The sequence below is a fragment of the Triticum dicoccoides genome, chromosome 1A, assembly GCF_002162155.2.
Source record: "Triticum dicoccoides isolate Atlit2015 ecotype Zavitan chromosome 1A, WEW_v2.0, whole genome shotgun sequence".
Classification (NCBI taxonomy): domain Eukaryota; kingdom Viridiplantae; phylum Streptophyta; class Magnoliopsida; order Poales; family Poaceae; genus Triticum; species Triticum dicoccoides.
The window spans coordinates 609,165,234-609,190,482 of NC_041380.1; positions in this window are offsets into that span (position 1 = coordinate 609,165,234).

A 25,249-nucleotide genomic window follows, 5' to 3' on the forward strand; every position below is an offset into this window, starting at 1 on the left:
GGAACCTGGATGTTCATATTGGCTCCCACATATTCTACGAAGATCTTTATCGGTCAAACCACATAACGATATACGTTGTTCTCTTTGTCATCGGTATGTTACTTGCCCGAGATTCGATCGTCGGTATCTCAATACCTAGTTCAATCTCGTTACCGGCAAGTCTCTTTACTGGTTCCGTAATGCATCATTCCGCAACTAACTCATTAGTCACATTGCTTACAAGTCTTATAGTGATGTGCATTACCGAGAGGGCCCAGAGATACCTCTCCGATACTCGGAGTGACAAATCCTAATCTCGATCTATGCCAACTCAACAAACACCAACGGAGACACATGTAGAGCATCTTTATAGTCACCCAGTTACGTTGTGAAGTTTGATAGCACACTAAGTGTTCCTCCGGTATTCGGGAGTTGCATGATCTCATAGTCATAGGAACATGTATAAGTTATGGAGAGAGCAATATCAACAAACTAAACGATCATTGTGCTAGGCTAACGGATGGGTCAAGTCAATGACATCATTCTCTAATGATGTGATCTCGTTAATCAAATGACAACTCATGTCTATGGTTAGGAAACATAACCATCATCGATTCAACGAGCTAGTCAAGTAGAGGCATGCTAGTGACACTTTGTTTGTCTATGTATTCACACATGTACTAAGTTTCCGGTTAATACAATTCTAGCATGAATAATAAACATTTATCAAGATATAAGGAAATATAAATAAAAACTTTATTATTGCCTCTAGGGCATATTTCCTTTAGGGTTCCCAGGCGCCGCCCCCAGGCGCCAAAACCGGCCCAATTTTGGTACAAATTTGCCTGCCTTTCCGTCCATTTTGGGCGCAATATTGGCCTGCTATCAGCGCCAATCGGCCCATATTCGCTGTGCTTCGGCGCAAATTCAACATAAGTTATTTTTAACACATAGTTCATCACAGAAAATCAATAGAAAATAAAATAGTTCAACAACAAATAGTTCAATACAAATTTTATAGTTCAACAAATAAAAACTCATATTTCATCACACGTCGAGCTAGGCATTGCCCTTGAGCCTCCATAGGTGCTCCACCAGATCCTGCTGCAGTTGTGGATGCACCTATGGGTCTCGGATCTCGTGACACATATTGAGGAAGGCAGTCCAGGTTGGCGGTAGCTGGTGATCAACTTGGGTAAGAAGACCCTGCCTGTAATACGGTTCAGTGTCAAACATTGGTTCTTCCTACTCGCTCTCAATGATCATGTTGTGCAAGATGACATAGCAAGTCATGATTTCCCACATTTGATCTTTCGACCAGGTTTGAGCGGGGTACTGGACAACAGCAAATCAAGATTGGAGCACACCAAATGCCCGCTCGACATCCTTCCTGCAAGCCTCCTGAACCTTCACAAAGTGGGAGTTCTTGCCTCCTGGTGTTGGGGAACATAGTAATTTCAAAAAAATTCCTACGCACATGCAAGATATGGTGATGCATAGCAATGAGAGGGAAGAGTATCGTCCACGTACCCTCGTAGACCATAAGCGGAAGCGTTAAGAGAATGTGGTTGATGTAGTCGTATGTCTTCACAATCCGACCGGTCCAAGTACCGAATGTACGGCACCTCCGAGTTCAGCACATGTTCAGCTCAATGATGTCCTACGAACTCCGATCCAGCAGAGCTTCACGGGAGAGTTCCTTCAGCACGATGGCGTGATGACGGTGATGATGTTGCTACCGATGCAGGGCTTCGCCTAAGAAACGCTATGATATGATAGAGGTGGATTATGGTGGAGGGGGGCACCGCACACGGCTTGGAACAATCAAATTATGTCTTCTAGGGTGCCCCCTGCCCTCGTATATAAAGGAGCAAGGGGGGAGGCCGGCCGGCCCCTGTAGGGCACGCCAGGAGGAGTCCTCCTCCTAGTAGGAGTAGGACTCCCCTTTCCTACTCCTACTAGGAGGAGGAAAGGAAGGAGGAGAGGGAGAAGGAAGGAGAGGGAGGAAAGGAGGAAAGGGGGGCCGGCCCCCTAGTCCAATTCGATTTGGGCTAGGGGGCCACGCTCCCTGCCTCCTCTCTTCCACCACTTGGCCCATGAGTCCCAATACTTCTTCCCCGTATTCCCGTAACTCCCCGTTACTCCGAAAAATACCTGAATCACTCGGAACCTTTCCGATGTTCGAATATAGTCGTCCAATATATCGATCTTTACATCTCGACCATTTGAAGACTCCTCGTCATGTCCCTGATCTCATCTGGGACTCCGAACTACCTTCAGTACGTCAAATCACATAAACTCATAATACCGGTCGTCACCGAACTTTAAGCGTGCGGACCCTATGGGTTCAAGAACTATGTAGACATGACCGAGACACGTCTCCGGTCAATAACCAATAGCGGAACCTGGATGCTCATATTGGTTCCTACATATTCTACGAAGATCTTTACCGGTCAAACCGCATAACAACATACGTTGTTCCCTTTGTCATCGGTATGTTACTTGCCTGAGATCCGATCGTCGGTATCTCAATACCTAGCTCAATCTCGTTACCTACAAGTCTCTTTACTCGTTTCGTAATGCATCATCTTGCAACTAACTCATTAGTTGCATTGCTTGCAAGGCTTATAGTGATGTGCATTACCGAGAGGGCCCAGAGATACCTCTTCGACAATCGGAGTGACAAATCCTAATCTTGATCTATTCCAACTCAACAAGTACCATCGTAGACACCTATAGAGCACCTTTATAATCACCCAGTTACATTGTGACATTTGGTAGCACACAAAGTGTTCCTTCGGTATTCGGGAGTTGCATAATCTCATAGTCATAGTAACATGTATAAGTCATGAAGAAAGCAATAGCAATATACTAAATGATCAAATGCTAAGCTAACGGAATGGGTCAAGTCAATCACATCATTCTCTAATGATGTGATCCCGTTAATCAAATGACAACTCATGTCTATGGTTAGGAAACATAAGCATCATTGATTCAACGAGCTAGTCAAGTAGAGGCAAACTAGTGATAATCTGTTTGTCTATGTATTCACACATGTATTAAGTTTCCCGTTAATACAATTCTAGCATGAATAATCAACATTTAGCATGATATAAGGAAATATAAATAACAACTTAATTATTGCCTCTAGGGCATATTTCCTTCAGTCGCCCACTTGCACTAGAGTCAATGATCTAGTTCACATCTTTATGTGATTAGTTCACATCTCCATGTGACTAATACCCAAAGGGTTTACTAGAGTCAATAATCTAGTTCACATTGCTATGTGATTAACACCCAAAGAGTGATCATATTTTCCTTGTGAGAGAAGTTTAGTCTACGGGTCTGCAACATTCAGATCCGTATGTATTTCGCAAATTTCTATGTCTACAATGCTCTGCACGGAGCTACTCTAGCTAATTGCTCCCACTTTCAATATATATCTAGATCGAGACTTAGAGTCATCCAGATCGGTGTCAAAACTTGCATCGACGTAACTCTTTACAACGAACTCTTTGTCATCTCCATAACCGAGAAACATTTCCTTATTCCATTAAGGATATTTTTGACCATTGTCCAGTGATCTCCTCCTAGATCACTATTGTACTCTTTTGCCAAACTCAGGGAAGGGTATACAATAGGTCTGGTACATACCATGACATACTTTATAGAACCTATGACTAAGGCATAGGGAATGACTTTTCATTCTCTTTCTATTTTCTGCCGTGGTCGGGTTTTGAGTCTTTACTCAACTTCACACCTTGCTACATAGGCAAGAACTCCTTCTTTGACTGTTCCATTTTGAACTACTTCAAAATCTTGTCAAGGTATGTACTCATTGAAAAACTTATCAAGCGTCTTGATCTATCTCTATAGATCTTGATGCTCAATGTGTAAGCAGCTTCATCGAGGTCTTTCTTTGAAAAACTCTTTTCAAACACTCCTTTATGCTTTCCAGAAAATTCTACATTATTTCCGATCAACAATAAGTCATTCACATATACTTATCAAAAATGTTGTAGTGCTCCCAATCAATTTCTTGTAAATACAGGCTTCACCGCAAGTCTGTATAAAACCTTCTGGTTGCATCATATACAACTTTTCTTTAAGAAGTCCATTAAGGAATACAGTTTTGACATCCATTTGCCAGATTTCATAAAATGCAGCAACTGCTAACATGATTCGGACAGACTTTTAAGCATCAATATGAGTGAGAAAATCTCATCGTAGTCAACACCTTGAACTTGTCGAGAACATTTTGCGACAATTCAAGCTTTATAGATAGTACCATTACTATCAGCGTCCGTCTTCCTCTTTAAGATCCATTTATTCTTAATGACTCACGATCATGGGGAAATTCAATCAAAGTCCATACTTTGTTCTCATACATGGATCCCATCTCAGATTTCATGGCCTCAAGCCATTTTGCGGAATCTGGGCTCATCATCGCTTCCTCATAGTTCATAGGTTTGTCATGGTCTAGTAACATGACTTCCAAAACAGGATTACCGTACAACTATGGTGCAGACCGTACTCTGGTTGACCTACGAGGTTCGGTAGTTTCTTGATCTGAAGTTTCATGATCATCATCATTAGCTTCCTCACTAATTGGTGTAGGAATCACTAGAACTGATGTCTGTGATAAACTACTTTCCAATTCAGGAGAAGGTACAATTATCAAGTTCTACTTTCCTCCCACTCACTTCTTTCGAGAGAAACTCCTTCTCTAGAAAGGATCCATTCTTAGCAACAAAATATCTTGCCTTTGGATCTGTGATAGAAGGTGTACCTAACAATTTCTTTTGGGTATCCTATCAAGACGCACTACTCCGATTTGGGTTCGAGCTTATCAGTTCAAAAAAAATTCACATAAGCATCGTAACCCCAAACTTTAAGAAATGACAACTTTGGTTTCTTGCCAAACCATAGTTCATACGGTGTCATCTCAACGGGTTTAGATGGTGTCCTATTTAACGTGAATGCAACTGTCTCTAATACATAACCCCAAAACGATGGCGGTAAATCAGTAAGAGACATCATAGATCACACCATATCTAGTAAAGTGCGATTACGACGTTCGGACACACCATTACGCTGTGGTGTTCTAGGTGGCGTGAGTTGTGAAACTATTCCGCATTGTTTCAAATGAAGACCAAACTCGTAAATTCTCCTCCACGATCAGATCGTAGAAACTTTATTTTCTTGTTACGATGGTTTTCCACTTCACTCTAAAATTCTTTGAACTTTTCAAATGTTTCAGACTTATTTTTCATCAAGTAAATATACCCATATCTGCTCAAATCATATGTGAAGGTCAGAAAATAACGATAATCGCCGCGAGCCTCAACACTCATCGGATTGCATACATCAGTATGTATTATTTCCAATAAGTCAGTTGTTTGCTCCATTGTTCCGGAGAATGGAGTTTTATTCATCTTGCCCACGAGGCATGGTTCGCAAGCATCAAATGATTCATAATCAAGTGATTCCAAAAGCCCATCAGCATGGAGTTTCTTCATGCGCTTTACACCAATATGACCTAAACGACAGTGAAGGAAATATGCCCTAGAGGCAATAATAAATTTATTATTTATTTCCTTATATCATCATGAATGTTTATTATTCATGCTAGAATTGTATTAACCGGAAACATAATACATGTGTGAATACATAGACAAACAGAGTGTCACTAGTATGCCTCTACTTGACTAGCTCGTTGATCAAAGATGGTTATGTTTCCTAACCATAGACATGAGTTGTCATTTGATTAACGGGATCACATCATTAGGAGAATGATGTGATTGACTTGACCCATTCCATTAGCTTAGCACTTGATCGTTTAGTTTGATGCTATTGCTTTCTTCATGACTTATACATGTTCCTATGACTATGAGATTATGCAACTCCCGTTTACCGGAGGAACACTTTGTGTGCCACCAAACGTCACAACATAACTGGGTGATTATAAAGGTGCTCTATAGGTGTCTCCGATGGTAATTGTTGAGTTGGAATAGATCAAGATTAGGATTTGTCACTCCGATTATCAAAGAAATATCTCTAGGCCCTCTCGGTAATGCACATCACTATAAGCCTTGCAAGCAATGCAACTAATGAGTTAGTTGCGGAATGATGCATTACGAAACGAGTAAAGAGACTTGCAGGTAACAAGATTGAGCTACGTATTGACATACCAACGATCGAATCTCGGGCAAGTAACATATCGATGACAAAGGGAACAACGTATGTTGTTATGCGGTTTGACCGATAAAGATCTTCGTAGAATATGTAGGAGCCAATATGAGCATCTAGGTTCCGCTATTGGTTATTGATCAGAGACGTGTCTCGGTCATGTCTACATAGTTCTCGAACCCGTAGGGTCCGCACGCTTAAAGTTCGATGACGGTTATATTATGAGTTTATGTGTTTTGATGTACGGAAGGTAGTTCGGAGTCCCGGATGTGATTGGGGACATGACGAGGAGTCTTGAAATGGTCGAGACGTAAAGATCGATATATTGGACGACTATATTCGGACATCGGAAATGTTCTGAGTGATTCGGGTATTTATCGGAGTACCCGGGAGTTACGGGAATTCGCCGGGGAGCGTATGGCCTTATTGGGCTTTAGGGGAAAGAGAGAGAGGCAGGCCGCCGCCCCCCCCTCCCAAGGCCTAGTCCGAATTGGACTAGGGGGAAGGGCTGCGCCCCCTCCTTCCTTCTCTTCTCTTTTCCTTTTTCTTGTCTCCTACTCCTACTACTTGGAAGGGCTCCTAGTTCTACTAGGAAAAGGGGAATCCTACTCCCGGTGGGAGTAAGACTCCCCTAGGGCGCGCCATAGAGAGGGTCGGCCCCTCCCCTCCTCCACTCCTTTATATATGTGTCTAGGGGGCACCCCATAGACACAACAATTGATCCCTTGGGATCTCTTAGCCATGTGTGGTGCCCCCTCCACCATAATACACCTCGGTCATATCGTAGCGGTGCTTAGGCGAAGCCCTGTGTCGGTAGAACATCATCATTGTCACCACGCCGTCGTGCTGACGGAACTCTCCCTCAAAGCTTGGCTAGATCGGAGTTCGAGGAATGTCATCGAGTTGAACGTGTGCAGAACTCGGAGGTGCCGTGCGTTCGGTGCTTGATCGGTCGGATCATGAAGACGTACTGAAAGCACAAGTGCTCCCTAGGTGGTTTTGATAATTGATGACAACATATCTCTTGTTGGACTAACATTTCTATCTAGCATGTTTCAGATAAGTTCAACAATGGAGTGGCATGGACTAAAGGTTGTGGGAACTCCTTCAAGATGCTAAGGACAAAGGATTGGCTAAAGCTTCAAGCTCAAGACTCTTCATTTTACATTTTAGTGATCCAAGATCACATTGAGTCCATAGGAAAAGCCAATACTATCAAGGAGGGATGAGGTGTTGCTTAATGAGCCTCTTGCTTCATGTTCTTAATGATATGCTCCAAAATCCTTATCTACTTTCCCACTTCCACATATGACCTAAACCCAAAGCCAAACTCGGACCTACCGATTATTCCTATCCGGCGCCATCGAGTTTCACCTGTCATAGCCACTGCCAGAAACCCTAATCAGTTCGGTCTCACCGATGGGATCTCGGTCTCACCGAGATGGGCTTGCAAACTCTCTGTTACCTATTGCAATATTTTCGGTCCCACCGAGATATGCAATCGGCACCACCGAGTTTGCTTGGCCAACTCTCTGTTTCACTTATTACCCAAATCGGTCCCACCGAGTTTGAGTAATCAGTCAAACCAAGTTTTGGATTTACCCTAACCCTAGCACATCGGTCCCACCGAGTTGATCCAGTCGGTCCCACCGAAAATCTCTAATGGTCACTAGGTTTCCTATTTCGGTCTGACCGAGTTTGTTGATTCGGTCCCATCGAGATTGGTAAATCATGTGTAACGGTTGGATTTTGTGTGGAGGCTATATATACCCCTCCAGCTCCTCTTCATTCGTGGAGAGAGCCATCAGACTAAGCCTACACTTCCAGCATCCTATTTCTGAGAGAGAACTACCTACTCATGTGTTGAGGCCAAGATATTCCATTCCTACCATATGAATCTTGATCTCTAGCTTTCCCCAAGTTGCTTTCCACTCAAACCTTCTTTCCACCAGATCCAAATCCTATGAGAGAGAGTTGAGTGTTGGGGAGACTATCATTTGAAGCACAAGAGCAAGGAGTTCATTACCTACACACCATTTGTTACTTCTTGGAGAGTGGTGTCTCCTAGATTGGCTAGGTGTTACTTGGGAGCCTCCGACAAGATTGTGGAGTTGAACCAAGGAGTTTGTAAGGGAAAGGAGATCGCCTACTTCGTGAAGATCTACCACTAGTGAGGCAAGTCCTTCGTGGGCGATGGCCATGGTGGGATAGACAAGGTTGCTTCTTCGTGGACCCTTCGTGGGTGGTTGCTTCTTCGTGGACCCTTCATGGGTGGAGCCCTCCGTGGACTCGCGCAACCATTACCCTTCGTGGGTGGAGCCCTCCGTGGACTCGCGCAACCGTTACCCTTCGTGGGTTGAAGTCTCCATCAACGCGGATGTAGGATAGCACCACCTATCTGAACCACGGGAAAAACATCCGTGTCTCCAATTGCGTTTGAATTCTCCAAACCCTTCCCCTTACATTCTTGCAAGTTGCATGCTTCACATTCCGCTGCTCATATACTCTTTGCATGCTTGCTTGATATGTATTGTGTATGTTGAAATTGTGCCTAAAACTCCACTCAAACCAAAAAGGCCTAAAAATTGCAACTTTAGCACTAAGTGTCTAATCACCCCCCTCTAGACACATCTACTTCTAGATCCTACAAGTGGTATCAGAGCTTTGGTCTCCATTGCCTTGGTTTAATCACCATTGGAGGAAGATGGATGTGTCTACCTTAGGGAGTCTTAGACATAGAGTGCCTATTCTTGATGAAGAGTATTTTCATGAGTGGAAAAATGAGATGCTTGTAATTTTCAATCAATATCATTTGAACAAGTATATTGCTAGCTCTTGTGCACCTCATATTGATCCTTTGCATCCTACCCTAGATGAAGATATTGACATGATTCGCAATCTTAGAACTATTGAGCTCATCATTAGAGGATTGCCCAAAAATTTGATTGCTAATTTGCCTACTCTTAATTGTGCCTATACTATATGGAAATTTCTTGAGGAACGATTTCCCGATCATTCCTTGAAAACTTTGGATGAAATTCTCCATAAATCTATTGCCTTGAGTAAGATGAACTCTAGTGATCCTAGTTTTGCTAATTGTCTATTTGAACTTACCAATCTTAAGCATGCTAAAGGAGATGTTGGAATCACTAGTGATATCATATTCGAAGCTATAAGAATTCATAAAAGTGACCACTTTGATGATCATTTATCTAATGAATTACCCTCTCTAGGAAATGATGAGTCACAAGATCATGATGAACATGGATACTATGATGATGATGATGATAGTGACTTCGATCTTGATGATGCAATGAGACATTTTGGTCTTATGGCAAATCTTCGGGGATATGAATCAGGAGGAAAGGAATGGGTTCTTGATAGTGGATGTACTGATCATATGACCGGAGATGAAGAGATGTTTCGTGAGCTTGCTGAAAATGACGGCCCTCGAAAATATGTCACCTTTGGTGATAATTCAAAGGGTAAAGTGGTTGGCCTTGGTAAGGTGGCCATCTCACATGATAGTTCCATTCAAAATGTCATGCTCGTTGAATCTCTCAGCTACAACTTACTTTCAGTATCTAGACTTGCTGATTTCGGTTTGAATGTCCTATTTACTGAGGTAGATTGCCAAGTATTTCGTCGAGACAATCACCAAATGGTCTTTACGGGTATGCGTAGAGGTGATCTTTACATTGTCGATTTCTCTAAAAAGGCACAACCTAAAACTTGCTTTGTTGCTAAATCCTCAAAAGGTTGGTTGTGGCATAGACGACTAGGTCACGTTGGCATGAGAAACCTTGACAAGCTTATTAAAGGAAATCATATCCTTGGAGTTAACGATGTCATATTTGATAAGGATAGACTTTGCAGTGCTTGTCAAGCAGGTAAACAGGTTGGAGGAAGGCATCCCATGAAGAACATCATGACCACAAGAAGGCCACTTGAGCTACTTCATATGGATCTTTTTGGTCCCAACGCCTACAAGAGTCTCGGTGGAAATTCTTTTGGTCTAGTTATAGTTGATGATTTTTCAAGATTTACGTGGGTGTTCTTTCTTAATGACAAGTCGCAGGTCCAGAAGATCTTCAGAAACTTCGCTAGGAAGGCCCAAAATCAGTTTGACGTGAAGATCAAGAAGGTTCGGAGTGACAATGGAACAGAGTTCAAGAACGCAAATGTGGACACCTTTCTTGACTAAGAAGGGATTTCACACGAGTTCTCGGCTACGTACACACCTCAACAAAATGGAGTTGTTGAGAGGAAGAACCGGACGCTCATCGAAATGGCAAGAACGATGCTTGATGAATACAAGACGCCGAAGCACTTTTGGGCAGAAGCGGTTGAGACAGCTTGTCACGCAACAAATCGCTTATATCTTCACAAGCTACTCGGCAAGATGGCATACGAGCTTCTCACCGGTAACAAACCCCAAGTTGGATACTTTCGAGTATTCGGCTCAAAGTGCTACATTCTTGATAAGCATCGTCGTTCAAAGTTTGCTCCTAAATCTCATGAAGGTTTTCTACTTGGTTATGGCTCAAACTCTCACACTTACCGTGTCTACAACAATTTCACCCGAAAGGTTGAAGAGACGGTAGATGTGAAGTTTGATGAATCTAATGGCTCGCAAGTAGAGCAATTGCCAATTGATGTAGGAGACAAAGACCCTTCAGAAGCAATCCAAGACTTGTCCATTGGCAAAATTCGTCCAACGGAGGTGAAGGAGAGTACTTCATCCGTCCAAGTGGAAGCTTCTACTTCATGACAAGGTGAACCAAGAATCGACACGGAAGCATCCACAAGTGGGACACACCAAGATGAAGAAGACAAGGAAATGCATCAAGACAAACATCAACAACCTCTTTCTCCACCACGACAAGAGAACGACGACGTCAACAATGAAGAAGGCCAAGAAGAAGAACAAGATGAAGAAGATGTTCAACGAAGACCCAAGCAAAAGCTCTCATGAGTTCGAGCAAGAATTGCCAAAGATCATCCCGTCGAGAAAATCCTCAATGATATACAAACCGGGAGAATCACTCGCTCAAAAACTCGTTTAGCTAACTTTTGTGAAAACTATTCATTCATCTCTAGCATTGAACCTATGAAGGTTGAAGAAGCATTGGAAGATCCGGATTGGATAAATGCTATGCTTGAAGAGCTACACAATTTTGAGAGAAACCAAGTTTGGACATTGGTTGAGAAGCCCGACAACAACCACAACATCATTGGTACCAAATGGGTGTTTCGCAACAAGCAAGATGAAGATGGACAAGTGGTTCGCAACAAATCACGTCTCGTCGCCCAAGGTACACACAAGTCGAAGGTATGGACTATGGTGAGACATATGCTCCCGTTGCTAGACTTGAGTCCATTCGCATCTTACTTGCCTATGCTAATCACCATAATATCACCTTGTACCAAATGGACATTAAAAGTGCTTTTCTAAATGGTGAAATAAAGGAGGAAGTTTATGTCAAACAACCTCCCGGCTTTATCAATCCTAAGAAACCAAATCATGTTTACAAACTTCACAAAGCTCTTTATGGTCTTAAACAAGCTCCTAGAGCATGGTATAAATGCTTGACCAAGTTCCTTATTACAAGTGGTTTTGAAATTGGTAAAATTGATTCTACTCTTTTTACTAAAAGGGTTAATGGAGAACTATTTGTATGCCAAATTTATGTCGATGATATCATATTTGGTTCAACTAACCCTCTCTTTAGTGAAAAGTTTGGAAAGCTAATGTCAGAGAAGTTTGAGATGTCTATGATGAGTGAACTCAAATTCTTTCTCGGTTTGCAAATCAAGCAAACTAAGGAAGGTACATTTGTTTCTCAAACGAAGTACACCAAGGACTTATTCAAGAAGTTCAATATGCAAGAATGCAAAGGTATGTCTACACTCATGCCTACTAGTGGACATAATGATTTGACCAAAGATGGTGAACCGGTTGATCAAAAGGTTTATCGCTCTATGATTGGTTCATTGTTATACCTATGTGCTTCACGTCCCGATATTATGCTAAGTGTGTGCATGTGTGCACGATATCAAGCTGCTCCTAAAGAATGTCATCTTAAGGCTGTGAAAAGGATAGTGAGATATTTAATCCATACACCAAATTTTGGCATTTGGTATCCTAAGAGGTCTTCTTTTGATCTTGTTGGCTATTCCGACTCGGATTATGCCGGAGACAAGGTTGATAGAAAGTCCACTTCAGGTACTTGTCAATTTCTTGGTAGATCTCTTGTGTCTTGGTCTTCCAAGAAACAAAACTCGGTATCCTTATCCACCGCCGAAGCGGAATACATTGCCGCTGGTTCATGTTGTGCTCAATTACTTTGGATGAACCAAACTCTTAAAGATTATGGGATTTATGTGAAACATGTTCCACTGCTTTGTGACAATGAAAGTTCTATCAAAATTGGTCATAATCTTGTACAACATTCTCGAACTAAGCATATTGAAGTTCGTCATCATTTCATTCGAGATCATGTTGCTAAGGGTGACATTAATCTTAAGCACGTTCGCACCGATAAGCAACTAGCAGATATATTTACTAAACCTCTTGATGAGAAAGTATTTTGCAGGTTGAGAGGTGAATTGAACATCATTGATGCTTCGAACTTGGAGTAGAAACTCCATTGGATACATGCAAGACATGAGCTTATGACTAATCCATGATATATCTCTTATGATGACTATCTTATGTCTTGGATATATTTGTACCTTGCATGTTGTCTAACCCATGTAGGTGCTTGGTTGAATCTAATTCCATGAGATTGCGACTCACTCACATCTTGAGAAATCTCTACATCACCAAGTCTCTACACAATGGCGGTTGAATACAAGGAAGCACAAAACCATTCAAACATATCCTTTGACAAATTCTATGTTGAGCTTCATGATTGTCATTTTTGGATACACAAGTGCTCTTCCTTGCAAGAACTAACCCATGTAGGTAGATGAACTCAAACTCCAAGTGGTACTCTCAACTCTTGATGAGCTACATCAACCTTGAGCACCCACACAAGTTCAACTACATGAGCAAGAACCACACCACCAACCAAGGTATGTTATTCCATCTTAGAGAAGCTTTACTCCAAGACATGAGTCAAAGAAACTCAACAAGATGTGAATACATCAAGATGCTTAAACGAAAAATGGTAACCCCATTTTGAGCTTAAACGATGAGTATGACCTATGATCAAGTGTTCTCACTTGACTCCTAAGTCAATATACTCTAACATAGGTGACTATGTCACCGCCGAACTCTAGATGAAGTTCTCTTGTGTTCTTTTTGTGTGTATCTCATGCATGTTTAGTTTCTTTCTCTTTAAAAAAACAAAAAAAACTCCATCTAGATTTTTTAGTCTCTTCTCTTTTCTTTCTGTTTATGTTCTGCATTTTCTGCATTTAATTCCTTGCAAATCCTTCAGGTAATTCATTGCAAATCTTTGTGAGATCCTACATGTCTAGTGAGCTGAGGTGACAAGTGTTTTTCTTTGTGTGAACTCGGTTTCACCGACTTGTAATTTTCGGTCCAACCGAATCTTTTCAGTGCCACCGAAACATACCACTCGGTGCCACCGACTTCGCAACAGGAAAAACAGTTTGCCACTTGTTCTATATTTCTTCTGATCCAGCTCTACTCAATGAATCTTGTCCTCTACAAGCATCACAGTTTTATCCATTGCTTTGTGCTGAGTCTCAAGGACCAAACCTATACGATGGATTCCAGAAAGCCCTTCTTGGAAATTGATGTCAAAGGGGGAGAGAGAGATCACATCAAAGCTTGTAGGAGAGAGAGATCACATCAAGGGAGAGAAAAAGTCTCAAGGACCAAACCTACAAGAGAGAAAGTATTAAGGGGGAGAGAGAGACTTCCAGGGGGAGAGAATACTCAAGGATCCCAGATGCTTGATGCTTGATGTTCAAGAGGAGAGATGTCACATGTCTTTTTAGGGGGAAAGACATGTTCATTTGTATCTTTCAGCTCTGATTTGTTGTTCCTTATCTTCTCCCAATATCCCATGTAAGATTCTGGGGGAGCAAGACACCTAAGGGAAAGAAATCAGTCAAATTCATTGCATATCTTTATTCTTGGGGACATGTTGAATCCAATGTGGTACCTTGTACTCACTCTCTACATGTCATCCCAGTCTTGGTATTCTTGTGGTTTCTTTTGTTTGCTCTGGCTAGTGGATGTACCTGTGTTATCTAACTTTGTTTGTGCAGGTTCATTCCATCCCAAGCCAACTCAAGACCACAAGGTAAGTATATGCATCAAAATCATGAGTATGAGGAGTTCTCGCTTATGTACATACTGTTTGCAAGAAGGACTCATGAGCATGAAGGTATTTTCCTTGATAATCTTTTGCTCTGATGCATATGGCCAAGATACATGTAACACATTGCCTACTCTGTCATGGTTATGCTCCCACATGCCTCTATATTTCATATTTACATGAGTGCATACATGTAGGGGGAGCCTATGCTTGTTACATGTCCTTCCAAAGCTTTACTTGCTGTTCTTTATATCTTTATCTAAAGATTTGATGTATGTTGCCATCAATTACCAAAAAGGGGGAGATTGAAAGCACAAGTGCTCCCTAGGTGGTTTTGATAATTGATGACAACATATCTCTTGTTGGACTAACATTTCTATCTAGCATGTTTCAGATAAGTTCAACAATGGAGTGGCATGGACTAAAGGTTGTGGGAACTCCTTCAAGATGCTAAGGACAAAGGATTGGCTAAAGCTTCAAGCTCAAGACTCTTCATTTTACATTTTAGTGATCCAAGGTCACATTGAGTCCATAGGAAAAGCCAATACTATCAAGGAGGGATGAGGTGTTGCTTAATGAGCCTCTTGCTTCATGTGCTTAATGATATGCTCCAAAATCCTCAGCTACTTTCCCACTTCCACATATGACCTAAACCCAAAGCCAAACTCGGACCTACCGATTATTCCTATCCGGCGCCACCGAGTTTCACCTGTCATAGACACTGCCAGAAACCCTAATCAGTTCGGTCTCACCGATGGGATCTTGGTCTCACCGAGATGGGCTTGCAAACTCTCTGTTACCTATTGCAATATTTTCGGTCCCACCGAGATATGCAATCGGCACCACCGAGTTTGCTTGGCCAACTCTCTGTTTCACTTATTACCCAAATCGGTCCCACCGAGTTTGAGTAATCGGTCAAACCGAGTTTTGGATTTACCCTAACCCTAGCACATCGGTCCCACCGAGTTGATCCAGTCGGTCCCACCGAAAATCTCTAACGGTCACTAGGTTTCCTATTTCGGTTTGACCGAGTTTGTTGATTCGGTCCCACCGAGATTGGTAAATCGTGCGTAACGGTTGGATTTTGTGTGGAGGCTATATATACCCCTCCACCTCCTCTTCATTCATGGAGAGAGCCACCAGACTAAGCCTACACTTCCAGCATCCTATTTCTGAGAGAGAACTACCTACTCATGTGTTGAGGCCAAGATATTCCATTCCTACCATATGAATCTTGATCTCTAGCTTTCCCCAAGTTGCTTTCCACTCAAACCTTCTTTCCACCAGATCCAAATCCTATGAGAGAGAGTTGAGTGTTGGGGAGACTATCATTTGAAGCACAAGAGCAAGGAGTTCATTACCTACACACCATTTGTTACTTCTTGGAGAGTGGTGTCTCCTAGATTGGCTAGGTGTTACTTGGGAGCCTCCGACAAGATTGTGGAGTTGAACCAAGGAGTTTTTAAGGGCAAGGAGATCGCCTACTTCGTGAAGATCTACCGCTAGTGAGGCAAGTCCTTCGTGGGCGATGGCCATGGTGGGATAGACAAGGTTGCTTCTTCGTGGACCCTTCATGGGTGGTTGCTTCTTCGTGGACCCTTCGTGGGTGGAGCCCTCCGTGGACTCGCGCAACCGTTACCCTTCGTGGGTTGAAGTCTCCATCAACGTGGATGTAGGATAGCACGACCTATCCGAACCACGGGAAAAACATCCGTGTCTCCAATTGCGTTTGAATTCTCCAAACCCTTCCCCTTACATTCTTGCAAGTTGCATGCTTTACATTCCGCTGCTCATATACTCTTTGCATGTTTGCTTGATATGTATTGTGTATGTTGAAATTGTGCCTAAAACTCCACTTAAACCAAAAAGGCCTAAAAATTGCAACTTTAGCACTAAGTGTCTAATCACCCCCCCTCTAGACACATCTACTTCTAGATCCTACACGTACGACTACATCAATCGCATTGTGCTAACGCTTCCGCTTTCGGTCTACGAGGGTACGTGGACACACTCTCCCCTCTCGTTTCTATGCATCACCATGATCTTGCGTGTGCTTAGGAATTTTTTTGAAATTACTACGTTCCCCAACAGTGGCATCCGAGCCAGGTTTTATGCGTAGATGTCATATGCACGAGTAGAACACAAGTTAGTTGTGGGCGATATAAATCATACTGCTTACCCGCATGTCATACTTTGGTTCGGCGGTATTGTTGGATGAAGCGGCCCGGACCGACATTACGCGGACGCTTACACGAGACTGGTTCTACCGATGTGCTTTGCACACAGGTGGCTGGCGGGTGTTAGTTTCTCCAACTTTAGTTAAACCGAGTGTGGCTACGCCCGGTCCTTGCAAAGGTTAAAACATCACCAACTTGATAAACTATCATTGTGGTTTTGATGCGTAGGTAAGAATAGTTCTTGCTCAGCCCGTAGCAGCCACGTAAAACTTGCAACAAACAAAGTAGAGGACGTCTAAATTGTTTTTGCAGGGCATGTTGTGATGTGATATGGTCAAAGCATGATGCTAAATTTTATTGTATGAGATGATCATGTTTTGTAACCGAGTTATCGGCAACTGGCAGGAGCCATATTGTAACGCCCCGAGACCGACGTGCCAGCTGTCGTTCAGTTATTCGCTGGTGTTGCCTTGTCATTGCTTGCGTGTCATGCATTGCATATCATGTCATCATGTGCATTTCATTTGCATACGTGTTTGTCTCATGCGTCCGAGCATTTTCCCCGTTGTCCGTTTTGCAATCCGGCGCTTCGTTCTCCTCCGGTGGTCATTTCTACCTTTCTTTTGTGTGTGGGGATTAAACATTTCCGGATTGGACCGAGACTTGACAAGCGGCCTTGGTTTACCACCGGTAGACCGCCTGTCAAGTTCCGTACCATTTGGACTTCGTTTGATACTCCAACGGTTAACCGAGGGACCGAGAAGGCCTCGTGTGTGTTGCAGCCAAACACCTCTCCAGTTTGGCCCAAAACCCACCTAAACCCTCTCCATCATCTCGGTCGTTCGATCACGATCGCGTGGCCGAAAACCGCACCTCATTTGGAGCTTCCTAGCTCCCTCTACCTCTATAAATAGATCCCTTCATTTTCGTTCTCGGATCTTTTCCCCGAAACCCTAAAACTCCTCCCTCAGCGCCGCCGGACGCGTCCACCGCCTCCAACCACGTCGCTCCGGCCAATAGCAGGCCGCCACGTCACCCTGCCGCCGCTCCTCCTCCAATCAGACGCCGCCACCTCAGCCTGCGCGCCGCCCCACTTCACCGCCGGCCCGCGGGGCCCAGATCTGGCCCGCGCGGGCCCATCTCCTCGCGCCGCCGCCCTGGAGGCGCCGCCTTCGTCCTCCTGTCCACCGGCGCCCGCCGCCCCGCTCTGCCACCGACCGGCACCGCCACCGCCATCGCCGGCCGCCGTCGAGCACTCATGCCGCCGCGCCGTAGCAACCGTCTTCGTATCCCCACCGCCGTCTCGGATTCCTCCGGCCTCGATCCGAGCCCGAGGAGGACCGCCACCGCCGCCTGTTTTTAGATCCGGCGCCGCCCGCCGCGGCTCCGGCCATCCCCGTCGCCGGATCGAGCCACCACCGCCGCCCCCCTGCCTCCCTCGATCCAGGCGGGATCGAGGAGGAGAACGCCCAGCGCCTCGTGGGCCCTGTCAGCTTCCCGGCCCAGCGCAGCTCCGCATCAGGCCCAGCCGGCCGCCTCGGCCTGCCTCTTCCTCCGACCGGGCCGAGGCCCGCTGGGTGAGCCACACCCGCAGTGCCCCTCCTCTCGTTTTTTTCCTTCTGCTGTTGGGCTTGCCCCAGATGCGGCCCGTGCCATGTTTTTCCCAGTTCTACGAATTTGGCTATTTTTCCGGAGATTGCAGTTTTGCAGATTAGACCCTCATGTTCATGCATTTGATAACTCATGAACCGTGCATCGGATTAAAATGTTTTATATATGAAACTTGCTCAGAATTTTGTGTAGATTAATAATATCCAACTTTCATCTATGTTCAAAATGTTTAAAATGATGTTTGATTAAATTTGCCCCTATGCCATGCTAAAATGATTTAATTCATAACTAAATAACCGTAACTCCGATTTTAATAAACTTTAGATGTAAATGGGGTAGAAAAATGCCTAGTTTAACATGGTGGCCTCATCTTGCATGTTGAACAACTCTAAAATAATGTTTAGGGCAGAACAGTACCAAATCTAAAATATGCTATGGGGATTTACCGGAATTGTTGTTCGTTATTCCGGGCTCATTTAAATTTGCCTAGATAGGTAGTTTTCATCCGCTTCACCCCTTGCCATGTTAATCAACATTTAATATTGTTGGGTACATAAACGAGAGAGAACTAAATAATGGTTGTGGTGTTCCGTCAATATGCATCCCGATGCATATTGAGCTCCACTTAATTTGTAGGATTGTTTGTGCACTTTGCCATGCCATGCTTCATTAAACCGGACATGCATCATACTCGATTGTGCATCATGCCATGTTGATGTGTTGGTTGTTTACTATGTTGTTTGCTTCTTTCCGGTGTGCTTCTTCGGGTTGTTTCCGACAAGGTCGTGTTTGTGAGGAACCGTTCGTCTACGTCCGTTTGTCTTCTTCATGGACTCGTTCTTCTTCCTTGCGGGATTTCAGGCAAGATGATCATACCCTCGAAATCACTACTATCTTTGCTATGCTAGTTTGCTCGCTCTTTTGCTATGCCAATGCTGCGATGCCTACCTTTTGCTTGTCAGCCTCCCAATTGCCATGTTGAACCTCTAACCCACCATGTCCTAGCAAACCGTTGATTGGCTATGTTACCGCTTTGCTCAGCCCCTCTTATAGCGTTGCTAGTTGCAGGTGAAGATTGGAGGCCGTTCCTTGTTGGAACATGCTTACTTGTTGGGATATCACAATATATCTTATTTAATTAATGCATCTATATAATTGGTAAAGGGTGGAAGGCTCGGCCTTATGCCTGGTGTTTTGTTCCACTCTTGCCGCCCTAGTTTCCGTCATATCGGTGTTATGTTCCCGGATTTTGTGTCCCTTACGCGGTTGGGCTATTATGGGAACCCCCTGACAGTTCGCCTTAAGTAAAGCTCTTACAGCAATGCCCAACATTGGTTTTACCATTCGCAACCTACCACCTTTCCCTTGGGAGTCGCACATCCCGAGGGTCATCTTATTTTAACCCCCCCGGGCCAGTGGTTGTCTAAGTGTTGGTCCGAACTGAGTAGACTGCGGGGCCACCTCGAGGAAACTTGAGGGCTGGTTTTACTCGCAGGATGTCTCATCCGGTGTTGCCCTGAGAACGAGATATGTGCAGCTCCCATCAGGATGTCGGCGCATCGGGCGGTGTTGCTGGTTTAGTTTTACCCTGCCGAAATGTCTTGTTGTACCGGGATACCGAGTCTGATCGGAACGTCTCGGGTGGAGGTCTATTCCTTCATTGACCGTGAGAGCTTGTGATGGGCTAAGTTGGGACACCCCTGCAGGGATTTGAACTTTCGAAAGCCGTGCCCGCGGTTATGGGCAGATGGGAATTTGTTAATGTCCGATTGTAGAAAACCTAAACGTGACCTTAATTAAAATGAATCAACAGCGTGTGTAACCGTGATGGTCTCTTTTCGGCGGAGTCCGGGAAGTGAACACGGTTGTTGGAGTTATGCTTGACGTAGGTAGTCTAGGATCACTTCTTGATCATACTTTTATCGACCGTGCTTTGCCTTCTCTTCTCGCTCTCATTTGCGTATGTTAGCCACCATATATGCTAGTCGCTTGCTGCAGCTCCACCTCATACCTTTACCTTACCCATAAGCTTAAATAGTCTTGATCGCGAGGGTGCGAGATTGCTAAGTCCCTGTGGCTCACAGATACTTCCAAAACCATCTTGCAGGTACCGATGAGACCGTGCAGATGACGCAACCAAGCTCAGGAGGAGCTCGATGAAGATCTTGTCCTTTGTGTTGTTTCGTTCTAGTTGATCAGTAGTGGAGCCCAGTTGGGGTCGATCGGGGACCTTTGTCGCATTTGGAGTTCTTCTTTTATTTTCGTTCCGTAGTTGGACCATGAGTGTATTTGATTGATGTAATGTTTATTCATGTAATGGTGTGAAGTGGCGATTGTAAGCCAACTATGTACCTCTTTCCCTTATGTATTACATGGGTTGTGTGAAGATTACCTCACTTGCGACATATGCCTTCAATGCAATTATGTCTCTAAGTCGTGCCTCGACACGTGGGAGCTATAGTCGCATCGAGGGTGTTACACATATGGTTGTCACTTTATTGTATGCAATGCAATCGCCCTGTAATGCTTTGCTTTATCACTAAGCGGTAGCGATAGTCGTAGAAGCATAAGATTGGTGAGACGACAACGATGCTACGATGGAGATCAAGGTGTCGCGCCGGTGACGATGGTGATCATGACGGTGCTTCGGAGATGGAGATCACAAGCACAAGATGATGATGGCCATATCATATCACTTATATTGATTGCATTTGATGTTTATCTTTTATGCATCTTATCTTGCTTTGATTGACGGTAGCATTATAAGATATTCTCTCACTAAATTTCAAGATAAAAGTGTTCTCCCTGAGTATGCACCATTGCCAAAGTTCGTCGTGCCCAGACACCACGTGATGATCGGGTGTGATAAGCTCTACGTCCATCTACAACGGGTGTGATACGTCTCCAACGTATCTATAACTTTTTATTGTTCCATTCTATTATATTATCAACCTTGGATGTTTTATATGCATTTATATGCTATTTTATATGATTTTTGGGACTAACCTATTAACCTAGAGCCCAGTGCCAGTTTCTGTTTTTTCCTTGTTTTGGAGTATCGCAGAAAAGGAAAATCAAACGGAGTCCAATTGACTTGAAACTTCACGGAACTTATTTTTGGAAGGAAAGCAACCCGGGAGACTTGGAGTCCATGTAAGGGAAGCAACAAGGAAGCCATGAGGCAGGGGGCGCGCCCTCCACCCTCGTGGGCCCCTTGTGGCCCCCCTGACATACTTCTTACGCCTATATATCTCCATATACCCTAAAACGATCGGGGAGCACAATAGATCGGGAGTTCCGCCGCCAAAAGCCTCCGTAGCCACCGAAAGCCAATCTAGACCCGTTCCGGCACCCTTCCGGAGGGGGAATCCCTCTCCGATGGCCATCTTCATCATCCCGGTGTTCTCCATGACGAGGAGGGAGTAGTTCTCCCTCAGGGCTGAGGGTATGTACCAGTAGCTATGTGTTTGATATCTCTCTCTCGTGTTCTGGAGGTGATACGATCTTGATGTATCGCGAGCTTTGCTATTATATTTGGATGCTATGATGTTTTCTCCCCCCTCTACTCTCTTGTAATGAATTGAGTTTTCCCTTTGAAGTTATCTTATCGGATTGAGTCTTTAAAGATTTGAGAACACTTGATGTATGTCTTGTCGTGTGTATCTGTGGTGACAATGGGATATCACGTGATTCACTTGATGTATGTTTTGGTGATCAACTTGCGGGTTCCGCCCATGAACCTATGCATAGGGGTTGGCACACATTTTCGTCGTGATTCTCCGGTAGAAACTTTGGGGCACTCTTTGAGGTTCTATGTGTTGGTTGAATAGATGAATCTGAGATTGTGTGATGCATATCGTATAATCATACCCATGGATACTTGAGGTGACATTGGAGTATCTAGGTGACATTAGGGTTTTGGTTGATCTGTGTCTTAAGGTGTTATTCTAGTACGAACTCTAGGGCTGTTTGTGAAACTTATAGGAATAGCCCAATGGATTGATTGGAAAGAATAACTTTGAGGTGGTTTCGTACCCTACCATAATCTCTTCGTTTGCTCTCTGCTATTAGTGACTTTGGAGTGACTCTTTGTTGCATGTTGAGGGATAGTTATGTGATCCAATTATGTTACTATTGTTGAGAGGACTTGCACTAGTGAAAGTATGAACCCTAGGCCTTATTTCCTAGCATTGCAATACCATTTACGCTCACTTTTATCATTAGTTACCTTGCTGTTTTTATATTTTCAGATTACAAAAACCTTTATCTACCATCCATATACCACTTGTATCACCATCTCTTCGCCGAACTAGTGCACCTATACAATTTACCATTGTATTGGGTGTGTTGGGGACATAAGAGACTCTTTGTTATTTGGTTGCAGGGTTGCTTGAGAGAGACCATCTTCATCCTACGCCTCCTACGGATTGATAAACCTTAGGTCTTCCACTTGAGGGAAATTTGCTACTGTCCTACAAACCTCTGCACTTGGAGGCCCAACAACGTCTACAAGAAGAAGGTTGTGTAGTAGACATCAGGGTGCAAGCCAGTTTTGCACACACAGAATACTCAGGTTAAACTTGACGAGCCTAACATATGCAGATATGGCCTCAGAACACTAAGACCGAAAGGTCCAGCGTGAAGCATATAGTACATATGATCAACATAGTGATGTTCACCATTGAAAGCTACTCCATTTCATGTGATGATCGGTTATGGTTTAGTTGATTTAGATCACGTGACCACTTAGAGGATTAGAGGGATGTCTATCTAAGTGGGAGTTCTTAAGTAATATGATTAATTGAACTTTAATTTATGACGAACTCCAGTCCTGGTAGTATTAGCATATCTATGTTGTAGATCAATAGCTCGCGTTTAACTCCTCTGTTTTATTTTTGATATGTTCCTAGAGAAAACTGAGTTGAAATTTTTTAGTAGCAATGATGCGGATTGGATCCGTGATCTGAGGTTTATCCTCATTGCTGCACAGAAGAATTATGTCCTTGATGCACCGCTAGGTGACAAACCTATTGCAAGAGCAGATGCATATGTTATGAACATTTGGCTAGCTCAATATGATGACTACTTGATATTTTAGTGCACCATGCTTAAACGGCTTAGAATCAGGACTTCAAAGACGTTTTGAACGTCATGGACCATATGAGATGTTCCATGAGTTAAAGTTAATATTTCAAGCAAATACCCGAGTTGAGAGATATGAAGTCTCCAACAAGTTCTATAGCTAAAAGATGGAGGAGAATAGCTCAAGCAATGAGCATGTGCTCAGATTGTCTGGGTACTACAATCGCTTGAATCCAGTGGGAATTAATCTTCCAGATAAAATAGTGATTGACATAATTCTCTAGTCACCATCACCAAGTTGGTAGAACTTCGTGATGAACTATAGTATGCAAGGGATGACGAAAACGATTCCTGAGCTTTTCATGATGATGAAATCGATGAAGGTAGAAATCAAGAAAAAGCATCAAGTGTTGATGATTAACAAGACCACTAGTTTCAATAAAAAGGGCAAAGGGAAAGAAAGGGAACTTCATGTAGAATGGCAAGCATGTTGTTACTTCCGCGAAGAAGCCCAAAGCTAGACTAAAGCCTGAAACTGAGTGCTTCTACTGCAAAGGGACTGATCACTGGAAGCGGAACTACCCCAAGCAATTGGCGGATAAGAAGGATGGCAAAGTGAACATAGGTATATTTGATATACATGTTATTGATGTGTACTTTACTAGTGTTTATAGCAACCCCTCAGTATTTGATACTAGTTCAGTTGCTAAGAATAGTAACTCGAAACAGGAGTTGCAGAATGAACAGAGACTAGTTAAGGGTGAAGTGACGATGTGTATTGGAAATGGTTCCAAGATTGATATAATCATCATCGCACACTCCCTATACTTTCGGGATTAGTGTTAATCCTAAAATAAATGTTATTTAGTGTTTGCGTTGAGCATGAATATGATTGGATCATGTTTATTGCAATACGGTTATTCATGTAAGTTAGAGAATAATTGTTGTTCTGTTTACATGAATAAAACCTTCTATGGTCATACACCCAATGAAAATGGTTTGTTGGATCTCGATCGTGGTGATACACATTTTCATAATATTGAATCCAAAAGATGCAAAGTTAATAATGATAGTGCAACTTATTTGTGGCACTGCCGTTTAGGTCATATTGGTGTAAAGCGCATGAAGAAAATCCATGCTGATGGGCTTTTGGAATCACTTGATTATGAATCAGTTGATGCTTGCGATCCATGCCTCATGGGCAAGATGACTAAGACTCCGTTCTCCGAAACAATGGAGCGAGCAACAGATTTGTTGGAAATCATATATACTGATGTATGTGGTCCGATGAATATTGAGGCTCGCGGCAGGTATCATTATTTTCTGATCTTCACAGATGATTTGAGCAGATATGAGTATATCTACTTGATGAAACACAAGTCTGAAACATTTGAAAAGTTCAAAGAATTTCAGAGTAAAGTGGAGAATCATCATATCAAAAATAAAAGTTTCTACGATATGATCGCAGAAGTAAAATATTTGAGTTACGAGTTTGGCCTTCAGTTAAAACAATGTAAAATAGTTTCACTACTCACGCCACCTGGAACACCATCGTGTAATGGTGTGTCCGAACATCGTAACCGCACTTTATTAGATATGGTGCAATCTATGATGTTTCTTACCAATTTACCACTATCATTTTGGGGTTATGCATTAGAGACAGCTACATTCATGTTAAATAGGGCACCATCTAAAACCGTTGAGATGACACCGTATGAACTATGGTTTGGCAAGAAACCTAAGCTGTCGTTTCTTAAAGTTTGAGGTTGCAATGATTATGTGAAAAACTTTCAACCTGATAAGCTCAAACCCAAGTCGGAGAAGTGCGTCTTCATAGGATACCCAAAAGAAAATGTTGGGTACACCTTCTATCACAAACCCGAAGGCAAGATATTCATTATTGAGAATGGATCCTTT